Source organism: Acomys russatus, chromosome 1 (genome assembly GCF_903995435.1).
Source record: "Acomys russatus chromosome 1, mAcoRus1.1, whole genome shotgun sequence".
In the NCBI taxonomy this organism is placed as follows: Eukaryota; Metazoa; Chordata; class Mammalia; order Rodentia; family Muridae; genus Acomys; species Acomys russatus.
Genome location: NC_067137.1, coordinates 93,686,240 through 93,705,432, shown reverse-complemented (window position 1 = coordinate 93,705,432; position 19,193 = coordinate 93,686,240). Strand labels below are relative to the sequence as shown.

The 19,193-nt window shown below is 40.8% G+C and overlaps 1 protein-coding gene across 9 annotated transcripts in view; it reads left to right on the top strand.

The window, feature by feature from the left end:
• Positions 1-19,193, top strand: part of Numb (NUMB endocytic adaptor protein) — a 114,105-nt gene that overhangs the window by 23,461 nt on the left and 71,451 nt on the right. For 6 of the 9 annotated variants that reach the window (XM_051148807.1, XM_051148840.1, XM_051148789.1 and 3 more), the window contains exon 2: positions 6,416-6,551. The exons of the other annotated variants lie outside the window; for them this stretch is intronic. The gene's annotated coding sequence lies outside the window, so the exon portion shown is untranslated. The remainder of the gene's footprint in view (positions 1-6,415; positions 6,552-19,193) is intronic. 9 annotated transcript variants of the gene reach the window in all.

The window sequence follows — 19,193 nt, the reverse complement described above, 5'->3', positions numbered from 1 at the left end:
GCCCTAGCATTTATATACCCTCTGAAAACTCCCCCAGAATTCCAATCACACAACCACAGAAACTATCTGCAGCTGGCAGAATCAGGCCTGTGCTAGAAGCAGTCCCATATCCCCACACCTGGGATTAACATGAAAACACATTCTTAAAATATTTCTGTGTTTTTAAATAAACCAAAATTCCAAAATTGTTACTACAGGCTAGGCTGCTGGCCAGTGAGTGAGCCCCATGGAATATACTGACTGTCTCCACCACCTTAGCACTGGGACTGTGGGCGGACATTAGCATGCTTGACTTTTTACATGGGTCTTAGGCATTGAAGTCGAACTCTGGTCCTCATGTAAGTGTGGCATGCATTTTACTAACTGAGCTAGCTCCCCAGCTTGTTTTCTTTGCTTTTATGGTTTTTGTTTTTTAGACTGGGTCTCTACATAGCCCTGGTGCTGGCCTCGAACTTACAGAGATCCACCTGCCTATACCTCCTGAGAACTGGGCTTAAGGGCATGCACCCTGCCTCCAGCTGTTTTCTTTGTTTTTAAAGGCAAGAGAGTGTATTTTAAGGTGGCCCCAGCACTGAAGACAGAGCTAGCTTTTACTTTTTCCTCATTTTGAGAAATAACTGAGTTTATACATACAGTACAATCAGTCATGTTTTAAAACAGATCAAAACTTTTACAGTCTTTTTTCCATTAGCACATTTATTACATAGAATAAGTTTCTTTTATCTGTGTTGCTGTACAGGACTTCAGCAAAGCCACGCAGTCTATAGGAACAACGCTGCGTCAGAAATCAGAGGGCTTGATGCCCTCTCTGTGACATAGTAGTTCTGTGACCTTGACCTTTGGAGATTCCGTGTCATATAAGGAACATGAAAAGAATGATATTTGTCTTGTATGGTTGCTGTATTAAACATAAACAGAAATGCTTGTACAAACTAACAACCTCTCTTAATATACCTGTTTAGTTTATACATGTGTAATTTAGCAAAATTAGCAATGTCTTCAAAATTTTTACTACATAGGTAAAAAGGCTGCTAGCTTTTGGGTTGATGTATTTTCTTTTCTTTTTCTTTTTTTCTTTTTTGTTTGTTTGTATTGAGACAGTTCCTCTGTGTAGCCCTGGCTGTCCTGGAACTCACTCTGTAGACCAGGCTAACCTTGAACTCAGAAATCCACCTGTCTCTGCTTTCCCAGTGCTGAGAGTAAAAGCATGCGCTAGCACTGCCTGGCTTGCATTGTTTTCGAGACAGGGTTTCTCTGTGTGGCCTTGGCTGTCCTGGACTCACTCTGTAGACCAGGCTGGCCTCAGACTCACACCGATGCACCTGCCTCTGCCTCCCGAGTGCTGGGATTGAAGGTGTGTGCCAGCGCGCCCGGCTCTGTCTCCTGTTATTACTTTCCTTTTCCTTTCCTGTTGTGGATGTGTTCAGGATCTGGATTTGGATCTCATGCAGACACGTGAAAAAATAATGAAATGAGTAAATAGTAAAGCTTAAAGAAAATAGATGGATTTTCTGCTTGTGCCATTTTTCTGTTTATGTCCCTGGTAGGAGAAACATGTACTAAACTGTGTTTTTATAGTCACAGTGCAGCCAGGGTACCTTTTGAGAAATAAGAGATCCTCCTGCATTAATAAGTGCCTGTTTATTTTCCTTCTTTCCTCTCCTTCCCCCATTTCTTTTTCCTTCATGTTATAAAGTGCTTACTATATTGACAAAAATATGGCATTGTGTATAGAAGTAATGAAGCATGAAACGTCTATGCAATCTTAGCGTGTGTGTGTGTGTGTGTGTGTGCGTGCGTGTGTGTGTACATGAATGTACACATAGGTATGTGCAGATGCATGTGGAGGTCAGAGGTTGATTCTAGGTGTCTTTCCACCTTATTTTTGAGACAGGGTCTCTTCACTGAACCTCGATAACTAAAATTATTCCAGGTCTTATGATTAAAACTTGAGTCTTAGGCTGAGGTTGCTCTTCTCCGAGCTTTTTCTAGTTTAAGCAATCTTGATGTGCCCTTAACTTTTAGAGAGTTAACAGAAAAGACTCTCTGTTGCTGTAGTTTTGAGATAAGGTCTCACTATATAGCTTAGACTGGCCTGGAAGCTGGTGCATAGCACATGTAGGCTTTAGTCTGGTGGTTCTACTGGCTCAGCTCCATGAGTTCTAGGACTAAAGGTGAGTGCCGGTGCACCTGGGTTAGAAGACTTAATCTTGGAAGTAGTGTATAAACATTATTGGAGATTGAGCTTTAATACAGAGGAAATTTTGGCAAGCAAAATCTTTGAGCCAACAAGTCTCTAATTCTTTGTGACCTATGAATCCACATTGCCAGTGTCTTTCACTTTACTTTCTGCTGCTATGATAAATTCACCTGACCAAAAAAAAAAAAACAACCAAACAAACAAACAAACAAAAGACAACTTAAAGGGTTTGTTTTAGCTCACAACTTGAAGTTAGAGCCAGTCATAACAGGGAAGCCAAAGCTACAGAAATTTTGAATAGCTGCTCACATCCACCATTAAGCATGTAGCGAAATGGAAGCATGCATGCTTGCCAGATTCAGCTGGCTCTTCTCCCTTTCTCATTTAGCCCAGGGCCCAGCCAGTGAAGTGGTGCCACCCATGTTCAAGGTGGGTCTTCCCACAACTATTAAGTTAATTAAGAAAATCCTTCATAGATATGAGCTCAGGCCAACCTAATTTAAACTGTTTCTCATTGAGGTTACTTTCCCAGGTGATTCTAGATTGTGTTAGGTTGATTAAAACTAACCATCACACAATGTTTCTAATTGTGATTTTAGACATTTGGATATTTTTCCTTTTTGATAATATTTTTAGGAGTAATCCATTTTCATTTAAATATAACACCTACCCTATTCTAATCCTAAAATGTCAAATAGTTCGCACGCGCGCATGTGTGTGTGTGTGTGTTTGCATGTGCATGCATGTGAGCATGTGTGTGTTTTCAGGCATTCACTGTGAGGCTGGCCTCCAGCTTTGGAAATGACAGGCCTGGTTCGCCTTTCGCTCAAGAGTTGTCTTCTTGACTTGTGTTGGGATAACTACTTTCTTGAAAATAGCTACATGCAGTAAAGAGGCTTTATTTATTTTGATGTTGCAAAAGCAGAGAGATGGAAAATGTTGTCCTAGAAGAATCTAAGATTTGTCCTAGAACTATAAATGTCTACTTTTGGTGTTAAGTTTGGTCAAATACATGTCAGGTATTTTCACTAGTAATGTGGTTTCTGTGCCTATTGTCATTTCTCTGTGTTTTGCTACTGTTTAGTCTCTTTTATAATGCAACCATTAAAATTGAAAGTAAAATATCAAAAACATTATAGTCTGTTCAAGAATTAGGTCAGTGAGAAAATGAACTGAAACACATTGTTGGCTAAAGCTAATTTGCAAATTACATCTGAAGTTGTTTGGTAGTACATCTATTGGAATGCAATTCAGCTGTTGTTTTTCTTTTCTTTTCTTTTCTTTTTTTTTAAATATCATTATCTGAAAGTCAATGGCTATGCTAAACAAGTTGTTAATGCAATTCAGCTTTTAACTGTTGACCTCATTTTTTCTTTGAGGCCATATAAGCCCTTCCTATGTACCTCCCCAAGCATAAGGTAATAAAAGAGAGCTGGGATACAGTGCAATGGTAGGGCCTGGGTTCAGTTTTCAGCACCACAAAAGGGGTCAGGAGTTGGGAAAGAAAAAAAATTACAAATTAACACATCATCATCATTATTAGCATTAGTATTTTGCAGAGCAGGGGATTGAAACCAGGGCTTTGTACATGCTAGACACATATTCTACTGCTGAATTATAGTGTGTTAGTTTTGTGTTGCAGTGCCAAGGTCTTTGAGGGCAACGACTGCACTCAGTTTATGTTTACCCTAAATAAAAAAAAATATTTTTTTTATGTTCTGTCAGCAAAATTATTTGCAGCAAATGTTTTTAGTTTTGGCCAAATCTTAGTTTTATAAACAAAATCAGTTAAAAACAAAAGACTTTAGAGTCAGGTATCCTGATATGTTTTATTTTACTTATTTTCTTAAGGTCAAACAGCCTTTTTTTTTTTTTTTTTTAATAGATGTTTTCATACAATACATTGATTATAGTTCCGCTCCTCCAGCTCCTCCCAGATCCTTCCCACCTACCCAAATCCATACCCTTCTTGTTCTCTATCATTGTACCAGGGGTGGTGGTGAAGAAGACATCTAAAAAAAATAAAAATAAAAACAGTCTTAGCTCCACAATTTAGTAGTTCTGTGATCTTGGAACTTTCTAAACTCACTGCACCTCAGTTTTCCTAGTTGCAAAATGGCAATATGAATAGTTCATTTTATGAGCCATTGGGATTAAATGGCTTAACTCATGGAAATTGCCTAGGAGGAGCTGGCAAGTAGTACCCAGTAAATATTAGCTGCTGCCAGCCTTCTTATTCAGAAACAACACCGTTTTATCATTTATGGTACATTTGTATTGCTTTTGTAAGTTTGCTTGTTTGTTTTCTTTGTTGTTGTTGTTGTGTTTTCCTCGAGGCAGAGGTTGTGTGTGTGTGTGTGTGTGTGTGTGTGTGTGTGTGTGTGTGTGTGTGTGTAGAGCCTTGACTGTCCTAGAACTAGCTCTGTAAACCAGGCTGTCCTCGAACTCACAGAGATCCTCCTGCCCCTGCCTCTGGAGTGCTGGAATCAAAGGTGTGTGTCACCACCTCCTGGCTTGTATTGTTTCTTAAAACAAACATATTTTGATTCCAATGTGATATATGTGGCTACTTATACTGCCCCCTAAACGTTACTGTCAAGTAAGAGTCCTAAGAATGTTTTACTTTCAGATTCTGTACTCGCTAGTGTTTTGTCAACTTGAAACAAGCCAGAGTTGTTTGAGAAGAGGGAACTTCAGTTGAGAAAAATCTTTCCACTATGTTGGCGTGTGAGCAAGCCTGTGCACAGTGCATTTTCTTGATTAATGACTTATGTGGGAGGGTCTAGACTACTACAGGTGGTGCCATCCCTGGGCCAGTGGTCTTGCATGATATAAGACAGGCTGAAGAAGCATGGGAAGGAAGCAGTAAGTAGCGTTCCTTCATGAACTCTGCTTCAGTTCCTGTCTCCAGGTTCCTGCTTTGAGTTTCTGTCCTCACTTTCCCAGACGGCAGACTATCTGCTGAAAGATGAGATAAACCCTTTCCTCTCAAGATGCTTTTTGGACATGGAGTCTTATCACAGCAATAGAAACTCCAAGATAGTAATCATAACTTTTGTTGTTTTGTTTTGAGACAAGGTCTTATATACCCTAGGTTGCTGTTGAGTTCACTGTGGAATTGAGGATGACTTTGAACTCCTGATTCTCCTGACTTCATCTCCATTGTGCTGGGGTCATAGGTATGCAATACTTTGTTTTTTGATATTCTGAGACAGATTCCCACTCTGTAGCTCAGACTGGCTTAGAACTTACTATGAAGTCCAGACTGGATATCCCCCCAGTACCTGGGTCTGGTATCTCATGCCTATCATCCCAGCAATGAAGATTGTGTTTGACTCTGTCACACATTTGAAAAACAAATGCTATGTTGTCTATCATACTATAATAGGAGAAGAATTTGAACTCTAAAAATAACAATGGCAATCTCATATTAAGCATAGTTGCTAACTTTATACATACTGTCTTGTCATGCCTGGCACCTGATTCAGACTAGATTTCAGGAATTGCTAATTTAGTCTTCTCTTTTAAAGATGGGACTGGGCCTAGGGGTGTGTCAGAGCTCTTATAGCGGAGTAGAATGACAACTGCGTCTAGATCCAGATCCCCCAGATTGTAATTCTATCACCTCAGTTTCTATCGCAATGAGAATTTGTGTTCTAAAGAATCAGGCCTAGAGAATCCATGACTTAATTAGGATCAGTAGTGGCTCTTAAGAAAATAGGCCAGATAAGATAGGCACACCCGTAATCCTGGTACTTGCATCACAAGTTTTAGACTGACCTGAGTTCATAGGGAGACTACCTTCAAAAAAAAAGTAAAGCTGGAACTTAAATCTACAGTATCCACCTCTATTTCTGCATGATCTGACTCCCAATTTTAGTGAAACTTGTTTCTCTTTACCTTAAGAGACTGTTAGGTTTTTTTTCATCTTACATATTTTTATTTATTTATTGCATGTGTCTATGTGTACATGTGTGTGCATGTACATAACAGAATGGGTGCGTGCCATAGTGTGCATATGGAAGACAGTGGGAAACTTTGTGGAGAATTGATTCGCTGATCCTACTGTGGATTCTAGGGACTAAACTCAGTCTCCAGGCTTGTACTATTTCTACTGAGCCATCTTGCCAGCTGCCTTTTCAGTTTATGGAGGCAGATTATAAGGGATTGAAATTGAAAAGAGATCTCCATATTTAGAATTTCCTTTCCTTGCAGTTTTCAGATTTTGGAGCCTAAGGAACATTTCCAGGGGAGACTGCCAGTGCAGCCACTTTGCCAACCAAGATCTTGATACATAGCCACAGACTGGAATACTGGTGGGCCACAGTCCTCAGATAACTTCTTAAAACTGGTAGGTGAAGGACAGTGGGAATGGAAACATGGGCGGTGGTTGTGGTTGTGGTTGTTGTTGTGGTTGTTGTTCCTGCAGTTGCTGGAAAAGGCCTTCCTTCCTGTTCTTTTTACATTTTATTTTATGTGTATGGGTGTTTTGCCTGCATGTATGTCTGTGCACCATATGCATGCCTGGTGTCTGAGAAGACCAGAAGAATGTGATGGATCTCCTGGAACTAGAGTTAGAGATTATTTTGAGCCACCATGTGTGTGTTGGGAATCATACCTAGGTCTAGAAGAGCAGCCAGTGCTCTTAGCAGCTGGACCATCTTTCTAGCACCCTTCCTGGTTTGGGTTAGATTAACTGTCTTTAATTTTAAAGCCCTTTTTCTTGGTAAAAACGAAGTACCCAAAATCTCAGGTCGTGCGTAATTAACACTTTATTATAAATATTTTTCAAGATATTAGTGGTAAAACAGGGTAATTTATTTATTTATTGCATTTTTAAAGTGTGCTTATGAACTTGTGTGGAAGTTATTGGTTTTATTACAAATTACTGTAGATTTAATAGCTTTTAAAGTATTATTTATCTACCTGTATATTACTTATCTGTTTTGATTATGGATAGGGTCTTACTCTGTAGCCCTGGCTGGCCTACAACTTGCTATGCAGTCTATTATGGCCTTAAAGTCACAGCATTTTACTCACTGCCTCTGCCTCCTGAGTGCTGGGATAAAAGGTGTGTGTCACCACACCCGGAAGGCATGTTTGTTTTGCTCACATGCCTGCGGTTGGATTAAGGTCCTTGATGGGTTGGCTTGTCTCCATTAACATGGTATGAGGTGGAATAGCTAGGAGTGTGACTCAGTGGCTGAGAACTGGAATCATTTGAATGCTTGCTCGCTCCTGTGTCTGGTGACTGCTGCCTTGGCTGAGTCCTCAGCATGGGCTGTTGGCCACAACACCTACACTACACTTCTCCTTGTGACTGCTTGCCTTTCTCACAGCGTGGTTACTGGATTCAAGAAAGAACATCACAAGAGGGAAGGGTAAAGGCACGTGACTTACTTGGTTAGCTTGGAAGTTACATAATATTGCTTCATTCTGTTTTTGAGAAGTTATAAAAGTCCATGTAGGTTAGTGGCCATACCCCCCACCCTTAGAAGGCAGGACTATCAGCATCACATTGTAAGAGCATTTGACAGGGAGTCAGCTGTCCTAGCCATCTTTTGGTGATATGATTTGTCACAGTATGTGTTTTTAAAATTATATTATTCATTGTGTGCAGTGTATAAGTGCCACAGCATACAGGTTTCCCCACGGTGCCATCTTACAGGCCCAGATAAATAATATAATGCATGAGGCCTTGGATTTGATCCCTAGCACTGCAACTTGCAGCTGTAAGATACGGTGGCACACACCAATTTCAGCACTTGTGGGACAAAGGCAGGCAGATTGCTGCAAGTCTGAGGCCACTATGTATGTATAGTAAATTCAAGATCAGCCAGGGCTACATAGCAAGACTTTGTCTCAATTTGTGTGTGAGTTCGTATGTAGGCATGCTCTAAGTGTTGTACATACTTATAACCCCAACACTTCAGAGATTCAGATAGGAGAATTGACGGTTTAAGGTCAGCCTGCCTGGCTACCAGGTATGACCCTCTTCTCAAAAAACCAAAAGGTTGGGGCTAGAGAGAGGGCCCAGTGGTTGAGAGCACTTGTTGCTCTTGCAGAGGACCCAGGTTTGGTTCCCAGCACCTCCAAAGTGGCTTATAGCCATTGCAATTTCAGTTCCAAAGGATCTGATGCCTTCTGACCTCCTTTGACACCAGATATACACATGGTGCAATATATATATATATATGCATGTGGAATAAATACTTGTACACATAAAATAAATAAATCTTTAAAAAAAGTTTAATCTGGGCATGGTGGCACACACCTTCAGTCCCAGCACTTGCTAGACAAAGACAGGTAGATCTCTGAGCTCAAGTCCACCCTGCTCTACTGAGTTCTAGGACAGCCAGGGCTATGCATAGAAACCTTGTCTCGAAAACAAACAGCGGAAAGCTCTTGGAGCCTCAAGTCTATACAAAGAAGCACAGGCAACTGGGAAATACTGAGACTGGTGATAGTAAATTGTCTTCTTGGAAGAGGCCCTCACTTGGTTATCCAATAACCAAGGGCCCTGAGATCATAGACATACAAACAACATTATACACACCGAGAAGGTTGTATTTAGGAATACACACAAACACACACACACACACACACACACACACACACACACACGCCATACCTTTGAGAGAAAGCCATTGGATTGCATGGGAAGAGTTGGAGAAAAGGAAGGCGGGCGGCGGGGGGGAGTGATGTAATTAGAATATCAAAAATGTAAACAAAATAAAAATATATATTTAAAAACCAAAGAGTGTACTACATAATAAATGAGAATGATGAACATTCAGTAAGAATTTGAGTTCTTCTTGTCCAGTGGGGTATGATTTTAATGTTATTAGGGCTCTTGAGAGGAATAAAATACAAACACACACACATATTTTATAAAAGGATTTTATTAGATTGTCTTAGACAGTTGAAGTCTGTCTAGTCAATTCAACAGTGGCCATGTACATGCTTAGAAAGACAGAGAATCCAGGTAGCTTCTCAGTCCAAGAAGTAGGAAGTAAGAAAAGGGGAAACAGTGATGCAGCCTGAGGCTGGAGGCTTGGAGCTCCCTGCGGGTTACTGGTGTAAGTCTGTATTAAAAGGCTAAAGAGACTGGAGTCTGGTGTCCACAGGCAGTGGCAGCAGCGTAGATGCTTTACTCAGGAAGAGTGGAATTTGCACACAGTCTGGCTTCCTTCCACCTTTTGTTCCATCTTCCCACTCCACCCTGTCCCCGTCCCCCAGCCTGTTAGAGGTGCAACCTATATTCAGGGCAGTTTGTTTTGTTTTGTTTTGTTTTTCTTTCCTCCTTAGTTGCTGCTGTATATACCAATAACCTCTAGAAATGCTCTCATAGACATACTTACAAGTATGCTTTACTAAATGTTCTAGGTATTTCTCTATCTGAGCAAGTTGACAGTCAAGATTAATTATTGAAATGCCTAAATAGAAAGAAAAGAAATAGATTTTGGGTTTATTTTGTGGTAACAAAGAAATACAAAGCTATAATTAAAAGCAGAGATAAAAATGCATAAATGAGACAATGTGTAAGATTTATAACTTGGACTTTGTTTTCTTCTTTATCTAGAATATGCTAGTAATTTTACAGTCTAGTTGGGTTTTTCCTCCTTTGAGACTTATTTGAGGAGTTGGTGTCCAAGTTAAATTTGAAAAACTAGTGTCAGCTTAATACCTACATCAGGTTTCTCTTGTCTCTTTGCTTCCTATGTAGAAAACTATGTGCTCTCTTTAAAAAAAAAATCATTGGTACAAGAAAACTTAGAGAGTTATATAGTGGTTGGCTCGTTGTTTTATTGATAAAAGTTACCAATTATATAAATTTCCTGGGCAGATAATACTTAGTTTGAGTACAACACTATGATATTGTTAGATAATGCTCCAGTCATTACATAGAATTCTATGTCCAGTTTTATAGTTTAGTTGAAAATAAGGGAAGGTAGGGTAGAGGTTTACCAGAATGGAAGCCTTCCTAACCTTTTTTAAATTTTTTAACTTTTATTTTTAAATGGTTTTAGATTTACAAGAATTTCTAGCAAGGATGAGTGAAGTCCTCATTACCTAGTCCTTCCCTAGAGGTTTTATATTACATTGGTATAGAAGAAAATCCAACCAGGAAAATAACATTAACTACAATATTTTATTATGAAATCTTTTCAGATATACAAGGTTGTACAGGATAGTATATTGAATATCTCTGTGTTCTCACTGATAATTCAGCAACTATCAGTGTGTGTGAGAGAGAGAGAGACAGAGGGAGAGGGAGACACAGAGAAAGAGACAGACATGCATACATACATGGTGTGGTGAATGGATAAATGTCAGAGCACAGTGTACACACGCCTTTTCCTTCCGCCATGTGGATCCTAGGGATTGAACTCAGGGTCCTCAGGCTTGGTGATAAGTGCCCTTTATTTACAGAGCTATCACTAGCCCACAATAGTTATTTCCTTAATGCTATTTATGTATCAGTTAGACCAAGTATATTTATATGTGGTGGTTTAATTCTTCACATAATGCTATGGAATAGGTTATGGTTTTGCTATCTCTCCTGTTTCAGAAGAGCAAAGCAAGGTTAAATTGTTTGTAAAGTTGTCTAAATTAGTGTGCCTAACAGCAGAGAAGTCATGGACAACTTGTAGAAGCAGTTCTCTCCTTCGACCATGGCCTCCAATCCGGGGATCAAACTGAGGTTGGTCAGGGTCTACTCACTGGGCCTTTTTGCTGGCCCAGTTTTATAGTCTTGATATAACAGTCATTAGCACTCACAAAGAGGTCCTTGATTAATTCCTTGTTGAATATGTACATCCAGACTTTACTTCTTTGCTGATTAGACAAAAAATGAAGCAAAAAAGCCCACAAAATACTATTAAGTTTCTTTGTGTTGGTCAACTATGAGGCCTGCCCTAGAGTGTAGTTGATGTATCCGGTGAGACTCCACTAAGAAAACTGATCTTTCCCTTTGCCTATAGGTCTCCATTACAGGTAGCTTCTTAGTTAGAGATAGAGCTCCATGTCCATTTCCACCTCTCAGTGCCGGAATCCCATCTGGCTTGAACCTGTGCAGGCCTCAGCTCATATGTTCAAACATCCTGTTTTGTCAGGAAGATGGTTTCTTTTAAGTCATCCTTCAACTCTGGGTCTTACAATCTTTCTGCCTTCTCTTTCATTATAGATCCCTAATCCTCGAAGGGAAGTGTTTGATGAAAGATCTCATTTAGAAATGTGTTGGCATATTTTTTAAAATTTATGTCATTGGGTTCTTCTACCTCTCTTCCAACTCTTACTCCACCCTAACCCTTCCAACCACCCAACACTAGGTAATTAGTGCAGAGAGGAGGTATTGAGATCTTTTTGAACTAGTTCCTGATAATTAGGGGCATTGAGTTCCTTGGAGCAAATCCAGTCTCCAGCTTCAGCTCCAATTTCTCTTTTTTCATGACCACTTGACAACCTAGCAGCAGCAGGAGCCAGCAGGAGCCAGCAGGCGGAACAGCAACACCTCCTCTCTTGGGGTTCTGGTCCTTTTATACTCTCTCTCTCCAGAGTCTCCAGAACTAAACTATCTTCTGCTGGCAGAATCATGCCCTGCAAGAGCATGCACAAGGCAAATAGTCTGCTGCTGTGGACAATCTGAAGCAGCCCCATATTCCACACCTGCGATTAAAACAAAAACATGTTTACATACATAACTGGGTTTTTAAAAAAACAAAACTCTGACTACAGGACTGAGTGTTCAGAAGTCTCTGACTGTACCTTGTTCAGTTGTCTCTGTTAATTCCCATGTGCTATTAGAAGCAGCTCCTCTGGTGTGGCTTGAGCACGGCACTCATCCATGGATATGGCAGCATGCCATCAGGAGTCATTCTATTGCTGTGTTCCCTTAGCAGAACAATTAGGCTTTCCCCTAGACCTGTGACCGATCTAGTCTCAGGTTCTTGGCCACGTAAGCAGTGTCAGGAATGGGCTTAAGTCCAATTTTAAAAAATGTGGTAGGTTACTCCCATAACATCTGTGCTACTATTGCACTGTGTATCTTGGAGTCAGGTCACTTCGTGTGTAGCCTTTGAACTTTTTCAAACCTACTTTATTTGGGCTTCTTTAATGTTTATACCCCCCTTCCAACTCACCTACTTTAGATAGGAGAGAAAAAAGGTTTATGGGAACAGGAGAAGTAGACCCTTTTAGACTCAGTTCCTTGGAGCGAGTCTACCCTTCATTGTCAGGATTTCAGCAGGCCTGTTAAAACAGCAAAGCAGGAATTTAACAAAGGTGACTGTAACCGCAGCCCAGAGCAGCAGCCAGAACCGGAACCTCAAAGCAGTCTCTGGAGCGGTTCTCTCTAGGAGCGTCTCGAAGTAGAGTGATGAACAGCAAAATGATAGGAAATGATGCCAAGACCAAAAAGCCCAGCCTCTTGTTTTGGGCTATATATATGAATCTCCTCTCAGAGTGAGGACTAGGATGTTTATCAGTTGGCAAAGACCAAGCCCCCGCAAGTCCCCGCTAGAGGCAGTTCCTCTTCTAGTGGACAAACACCATGTGTTCTCTCACAAGTCTATTTCACTTCCCACACTTGGGATCAAAACAAAAACATGTTTACATCCACTATATTTGTGGTCATAGGGTTTGTGGCTGGGTGGTATTGACAGTTATCTTTCCCCTCTGGTAACTTGAAGAGTACTTTTCATCTCTATGAACACTAGTCAGTAGGGGTGAAGGCCCTAAATAGATACAACTGAACTTCTCTGTCTTTGATGACAGCAAGTGAGTGCTGTCTTCAGCAAATGGGCCTTAATGGCAAGGTTGTGGAGAACAACCACAAGCCTTGGCAGGAGCCTGTGGTATTTGGGGAGGTTTCTGTGGGACTCTTTTGGCCAACAATTCAGTAAGATGTAACCTACTCCTGGCACTGGAGGTTTTACTTGATAGCATAAGATGCCTATTTGGAGCATTGTCTCCTCTCTTATGTGGGGACTCATTAGATAGCACACATGCATATATGTGTGTGTGTGTGTGTGTGTGTGTGTGTGTGTGTGTGTGTGTGTATACACACATATACTGTAGAGGGGTGTGTGTGTGTGTGTGTGAATAGTAGTATAGTAGTAGTAGATTTTTGTATAGTTTTGCAAACTTTAATGTTAGTTGTCCCTCCCCATATTCCCTCTTTTATCCTTCTTTTTCATCCCTTCCTATTTAATTATCCAATTCTAGTTTCCCTTTGTCTCTCCATAAATACTATATTCTATTTCCCTTTTCTTGGGAGATTATGTCTTCCACCAGTCCCCAGGGATCTTTCTACTCCTCTCCTCCCTGAAGCACTGGGCTTATAGGCTTACACTAGTGCACTCAGCTTTTATGTGAATATTGGAGATGGAACTCTAGCCTCTATGCTTGTACAGTAAGCACCTTAGCCATCTCCCCAGCCTTTAATTGTTCTTTGACAATTGATTTGTGTATACACTGTATCTTGATCATTTCTCACCCCAAATTCCCTCCCTACTTTCTTCGAACCTCACCAATACTTTCCTTCCTGCCTGCGTGTCCCCTGTACTCTCTGTAATAGCTCACAGAGTCCAGGCAGTGTTTCTGCCTGTGCACTGCTGTGAAGCCAGAGCACGGGCAGTATCACCACATCCCTACAGTCCTGGTTGACCAGCACCTCTGCTAATGGTTCCTAATTTGGAAATGCTTCAGCTTGGGAGGAAGAGGATGATGAGACTCTTAGGAAGGGCAGAAGGTCAAGTGTGCCCTTCAGTCTCTCAGAGCTGTCCCGCCCTTAGCCAGCTGTTGACAACACCTCCTCAGTTAGGGCTGGAGTCTGCCTCTCATCCATGCTGGGGTACTGTCTGCCTTTGAGCTTATGCAGGTAACTGCAGCTGCTATAAGTTCATTCTGTACAAGTACAATTGTACAGATTGGTTTTATGGTATAATATAATCATTGAAAGTTGTGGGATATAATGGCACATGCCTCTAATCCCAGTACTCCAGAGGCAGAGGCAGGCAGATGTCTGTGAATTTGAGGTCAGGCTGGTCTACATAATGAGTTCCAAGACAGCCTGGACTGTTGTGTTTTTGTTGTTGTTGCTGTTTTAAATTTTAAGTTACAATAAAAAGAGTAAATGTTCTTTGTGCAACAGTTCAGTTGCACAATGTTTTCAGTTGCACTCCCTAATGTTTTATGGGAGTTAGTGCAGAGAAGCCATATCACCATAGAAGGTGACTACTGCTTATATGTGGACCGAGCAATCAGTCTGTGGTGAAAATATTTCTGAAAGTACACTGCATTCACTTTCTAAAGATTTTTTTTTTTTTTAAACCATTACACTCTGTGGGTATGAAAAAAATGTTTCTTTTTGCCCTCACATCTATAATTCCAGCACTTGGAAGGTATAGGCAGAGCATCAGGTGATCTAGGTCATCCCCTTGTATATAGATGAGTTTGAGACCAGCCTGAGCTTTATGAGACCCAGCAACAAAACCTCATAAGGAGTTACATTTTACAAGGAAGGGATTTTGTTGAGTGTTAGTTTTAGTGGTGAGTTTTCTTCCCAAAACACTTAATAGTCTTCTATCCTTCACTTGATTTCTTAAAGTCTCAGTGGTTGGAACTGGGCTGAGTAGTTACCAAATTCTCAGTGAAATCTTTGCAGGTCAGTAATACTGAGTGCCTTTAAAGTCTTTAGCTTAACTACATATTTTTGAGCTGGAATTCTTTATTTCTATTTTCGTCTTTCTGTCAGAATTTCCTGATGGTATTCAGTTAAGACTAGGGGGTCTCCTTCTAAAGTCCAGGTAGCCTACAAGTGAGTTACTGAACATCTTTTTTCTTTGTGGTATGTGCTGATCAGACAGAGTAGCCACTGCATCTTACTAAGAGAACCTATTGCCAAAACAGCCACTAGAGCAGAAAACTGACCTGCTTAATGTTGATGAGCTTTTGTTGTTGCTGCTGTTGTTTTAAACCTATGAAATTATTAGCCGCATTACAGCATTGGGTCAACCTTTTTCTTCTCTGGAGGTGGATAGGGCAGAGGTAGAAAAGAGCATGAGAAAGGATACTGAACCGCTATAAAGGATTAAGTAATATGGTAAATGCGTATTTAATTACCTACAGTTAATTTGACAAAGCTATTCATTAAGTATAATTTGAAGGCCTCTAAAATGTAGCCGTCCCCAAATTACATTAAACAAATAAAGTGATATAGGTAATTCCTAGAACTCTTCACTGTACAAATCTAGAAAAGCCCACTAGTTGTGTTCTAGCTAGATTTCACAGTTACTTCTTATATAGTATATTACCTTTACTTTTTAAACCCCTTTCAGTGCATTGTTTGATTTTTGTACTTTAAAATTTGCAGCTACTGGAACAAAAAGAATGATTTGATTACTTACATGTAGCCAAGGACTGAACTTTATTACACCAACTCACTTGTTGTCAAACTTATTTGTCTCACAATCTAGACCTGGCTGTCCTAGAACTCATTAGGTAGAACAGGCTGACCTCAAACTCACAGAGATCTCCTGACTCTGCCTCCCAAATCCCAATTTTTTGTTTTGGTTTTTGGTTTTTTGAGGCAGGGTTTCTTTGTGTAGCCTTGGCTGTCCTGGACTCGCTTTGTAGACCAGGCTGGCCTGGAACTCACAGTGATCCGCCTGCCTCTGCCTCCCGAGTGCTGGGTTACAGGTGTGCGCCCCCACGCCTGGCGGCCCAACTAAGTTTTAAAACTAGTCTAGCATCCCTGGGATCTATCAATATTTTAGAGTTATGCTAGTAAGTACAGAAGCTGTTAGCCATATGTGGCTGCCTGAGTTTAAATTAGTTGAAGCTGAATAAAATTAAACTCTAGCACCTCAGTCAAACCAGCTGTATATGTCTCAGATATTCACTAGCTAGTGCTTCCCATATTAGCACAAATGTGCATGTTTGTAGTTCCAGAAATATCTGTTAGATAAGATTGTCCTAAAGGGGCTCCCTCTATTTCAGGGATTTTTGTTCTTGGCTCTGTCAACATTTTAGGCCAAATAATTCTTTGTTGTGGAGTCCTGTTTTCATAGGCTGTTTAGCAGCATGTCTCTGGCCTACCCTCAGTCAGGTAGTAGAATGCACCTGGCCATGAAGACCAAAAGTGTCTCTAGAAATGGTCGTTGTGCCAATAAGCTTTCTATTTTGGTAACAGCAGTCTACGATGATCTTATAAAGAGAAAAGGGTTGGGTTTGGCTCACAGTTGTGGATGTTTAAGTCTATGACCAGGTGGCCTTGTTGATTTGGCCTATGTTAAGGTTTATTAACAATAAGAGTAAACTGAGAAAAATAAGTTAAGGAAAAAATGATTTCTTTTAGCTTATAGATTGAGGGAACAGTCCATCATGATGGGAAGGTCATAACTGCAGGCACTAAGAGACGGACAGCTGGTGTTTTGTATCCAAAGTACAAAAGCAGAGTGATACATGCTCTGAAATTGCAAAGGAAGACTTTGTAACTCCTTCACTCTTAGCATCCTTCAAGTTTAATTTTAGTTTTCATATATTGTAGCCTAAACTTTGCTCACATAAATTTCCTATTATCCTTTCTACTTTTATTCACCTCCTTCCCAACAAGTTTCCTTCCTACTGACACGTTTTTGGTTTTGGTTTGGTGACCCACTGACTTTTAGTCGGAGTTGCTTGCCTGAGCTTGAGGTGGGATTGCTATTTACTGGACTATAGGCCAGTTACTACTGGTTGTTTCACTGAACATTTAAAATAGCCCCTCCCCCACCCCACCCACACCCCATATTGTGCAGGCCTTATTTAGGTAACCACAGGTGTAGTTCATGAGTATTATGGCCATGTCATGTCCAGAGGACAGAATTCCACTGTACTCTTCCGTATATTCTTTCTGTTTTCTTTTTAGTGATTGCCCCTGAGCCCAGGAGGAAGTGATAGATACTTACTAGATACTCTGCTCTTTGGCCAGTTATTAGTTTCTGCATTTATTGTTGCCTATATAAACAACTCTCCCCCTCTCCCTTCTATGCAGTCTGGAAGTATGAAGTAGTCTCACCCACATTTAGAGTGGATCTTTTTTTTTTTTTTTTTTTTTTTTTTTTTTTTTTTTTTTTTTGGTTTTTTCGAGACAGGGTTTCTCTGTGTAGCCTTGGCCATCCTGGACTCACTTTGTAGACCAGGCTGGCCTCGAACTCACAGCGATCCGCCTGCCTCTGCCTCCCGAGTGCTGGGATTAAAGGCGTGCGCCACCACGCCCGGCTTTAGAGTGGATCTTTCCACTTGAGTTAATCCAATCAGATAATGCATCAGGAGAATCTCTAGAGTCTTATCTCCTTGGTGACTTTAGGTCCTGTCAGTTGAGAATCATTAACTATTACAACTCTAACCTTTGTGAACTAAAACATTACATTTAGCCGTAGCCTTCCCCTCCTTGTCTCTGTAGGCTCATGGCCCTCTCACAATTCAAAAATACATTGTCCAGCTTTAAAAGACCCTATGTTATTTAGCAGTTATAACACATTAAAAATGTAAATACAGAATCTCTTGTAAGACTTAGGCAATCTTTTAACTGTGAGCTCTTGAACAAATAAAACACAAATTACATGCTCCAACATACATGATACCAAGTAACCATCCCCATTCCAAAAGGAAAGAAATGAGGGCATTGCAAGGAAAGATGAGGTCAAAGCAAGACTCAAACCCAACAGGGAAAACACCAGATCATGTGGTTCCATGTCTGGCATCTGGGGTTTGTGATGGAATCATCTGGGCCACAAAGGGCTTTGTTTAGACCCACTCCTCCATGCTGTCTGTACTGTGGTACAGTAGCCTCTCTCTTGAGCCACCTCTGTTTTATACCTGACACTTCCCTCAGCAAACATTCCATTATTTTAGGGTCTCCAATATACTTGGGGTCTCAGGTGCAACTTAGGCTTTACTTTGTGTTTTGATTGTTTATTATTTGTTTGGTTTTTCCACACAGGGTTTCTCTGTCCTGGTTGTCCTGGAACTCACTATGTAGACCAGGCTGGCCTTGAACTCTCACTGAGGCCTTGCCTATTCCCTCCGAGTGCTGCTGGGATTAAAGGCATTCATCACAGTACTTGGTTTAAGGCTTCACTTTTGTTTTTGTTTCTTAAGACAGGGTTTCCCTGTGTAGCCCTGGCTGTCCCGACTTACTTTATAGACTAGGCTGGCCTCAGATTCACTGTGATCCACCTGCCTCTGCCTCCCAAGTGCTGGTATTGAAGGCATGTGCCACCACTGCCCAGCTCCAGCCTTCACTTTTGTAACTTCACACAGTGGCCTCTCAGAACTTCTTGTTGGGACTTTGGTCCTGCCACACTTTTTAGAGAGCTACTCTGAAACCAAGAAAAAAAGACTCCATGATCCCTTCTGTCTTGTGGATTTTTTTGTTTGTTTGTTTGTTTGTTTGTTTGTTTTGAGACAGGGTCTGTCTGTGTAGTCTTGGCTGTCTGGTACTCTCTGGCTGGCCTAAAACTCAAAGCAATCTGCCTGCCTCTGCCTCTTGAGTGCTGGGATTAGAGGCGTGGACTACCACGCCCAGCTTCTGTCTTGCGTTTTTTTATGCCTTCAAAATGAGTACCACATGAGTTGTACTAACAAGGTCTCCTGCCAGCTAAAGATGTAGCCTGTCCTCTTTAGAACACAGTTCTAGAACTCTTTATATATTTTGGCAGCTGAATCTACACAATCACTTTCTAAGCCACTTGCTTTTGAGCAGGGAAGCCCTTCTGCAACAATCTCAACCGGGTACTCTCCTTTCAATACATTTTTTTTTTTAAATAAGTTGGAGCTTTTGCCTTCAGGACCCCTTTCCTATTGAGTGTTGTTTCTGTTTTACAGATGCTTTGTATCTTAGTTAGGGTTTCTACCTGGTGGGATGAATTATCAGGACCAACAGCAGCTTGGAGGGGTGGGTATTTTGTTTACACTTCCAGCTAACAATCCTGGGCAGGAACCTGAA